This window comes from Dermacentor andersoni, unplaced genomic scaffold (genome assembly GCF_023375885.2).
Source record: "Dermacentor andersoni unplaced genomic scaffold, qqDerAnde1_hic_scaffold ctg00000825.1, whole genome shotgun sequence".
Taxonomy (NCBI): Eukaryota; Metazoa; Arthropoda; class Arachnida; order Ixodida; family Ixodidae; genus Dermacentor; species Dermacentor andersoni.
In genome coordinates this window covers 1-1,668 of record NW_027315502.1, presented here as the reverse complement: position 1 = coordinate 1,668, position 1,668 = coordinate 1, and the positions used below count along the sequence as shown (strand labels likewise).

Below are 1,668 nucleotides of genomic sequence, written 5' to 3'. Positions count from 1 at the left end.
AAGGCTGCACAGTAGTTGCAGAAATCGGGCACTCTATTTTTCTTTCATAGGGAACTTTTCTTCCACTTGGGCAGCGGATTTCGGCGGCAGGGCGAGCTTGCGTGGCCGCGGTGGTTTACGGATCCAAGCGATAGTGAACTCCAAAATCCAGTGTTGGCTTTGAGTGGGATTCATATTGATTGCGAACCCCACGGCTAATCCTACCCCCCATCCCCCCAAGTGGCTCTTTACAGGAGACAATCATTCAGAGACATCGGACAAATAGGAATTCTGGTTCTTTCTTTTGCTTTCATTAATTTTTCTCGAAGCCCATAACTAGAATTTGCTGGAGCGGCTGTCCCATTTGCGACGCAACAAGTGCGACGCTACACACAGATGGAGTGGCAGTTTAATTACTCTCGTGGTCCGCGAACCGGCATCGTTGCGTGTAGTATAGAATGGTGCGTGTCAAGTCACTGCTCGCGTTGAGCTTGTGCTCTTCATTTTGATTGAATGAAGTCTCACCTAAGTGAGCGGGGCCGATCCCGGAGGTAGTGCAATACCGGGCCCGACCTGCGGCGGAGGTGAAGCAGGCTTCAAGCACTCCGCCAACTTCCAAAAATAGGTTTAATATCGTGGGTCCATATAGAACCCGTATCAGATATTAAGCTGATAAGAACAGATACTACACTTTGATCTTAGCCAAAAGGCCGAGAAGCGATGTCCTTCACTTCACTTCATTGTACTACTGCCTTGTGGGCGCCCTGCCGACATGGGTAACCTCAGCAACAGCGTGGGCAATATTATAAATTCAGCCTGTGTACAGACTCAACGCTCCCCTATCTCACGGATGAACTCGCAACGCCTCAGTCTTTCGCTGTTAACGAAACGCTGTCGCGTAGAAACGAGACCCGAGTGCAAGCTTGCTTGTAACGCGAAACCAACCAAGGCAACCTCGTAGAAAACGGAACAGGCGAGCGGAAAAAAACGCGCCAGGGAATGCTTACTTCCGTCTGAATGCGACCGCTCAAGGTGACCTTCCTTGAGGGGCTTCGTTTCAAGCCCGTGTGCAATTGTAATATACTACGCGCATTTCCTTCATTTCTTTTTATTTACGCAAGGCCCACTGAAAATTTTGATACGGCACAGGCCGGACGGATCGCAACGTGTCGATTCGACCGGTAGAATTAGGTAGCATGCCCCATGTACGAAGACGAGCAACATAGAAGTGAATGACAAAATAAATATAGAAAACGCTGCACACTCCTTCCCACCGGAAACATAGAGGGGAGAAAGATCGCCATCTGAAACACAGGCATTGTAAAAAAAAAAAAAAAAGTGCTACCTCATCATCTTTACCATTACCGTGTGTGTGTATGTATATATGCATGGTGTGGGTGTGTGTGTGTGTGTGTGTTTGTGTATTTATATATATATATATATATATAATACGCACACATGCTAGCATAGCTTAAACGCAGCTGGAAAGCTCAGCCTTGCACAAGAACCACCCCCTGTCGCAAACCCCTTTGAAACATTCAAATGGGAAACACGAGTACAGCGAGGTCGTTCGAACCTGGCGCCAAAACGCATTAGCGCCATCTGTGTACGGAACTAGGAAAACCTGCGGACTTTGCAATACAGAAAGAAAGGTAGATGGCGCGAGCTAACGCATCTGTCTCGCGTGTG

General features: G+C 48.0%; 1 non-coding gene across 1 annotated transcript; it reads right to left on the bottom strand.

Annotated features, from left to right (window-relative positions):
• Positions 1-508: 508 nt before the first annotated feature.
• LOC140215101 (U2 spliceosomal RNA) lies at positions 509-701 on the bottom strand. The gene has a single exon (XR_011892021.1). It is a non-coding gene; the product is annotated as a U2 spliceosomal RNA (small nuclear RNA).
• Positions 702-1,668: the final 967 nt, after the last annotated feature.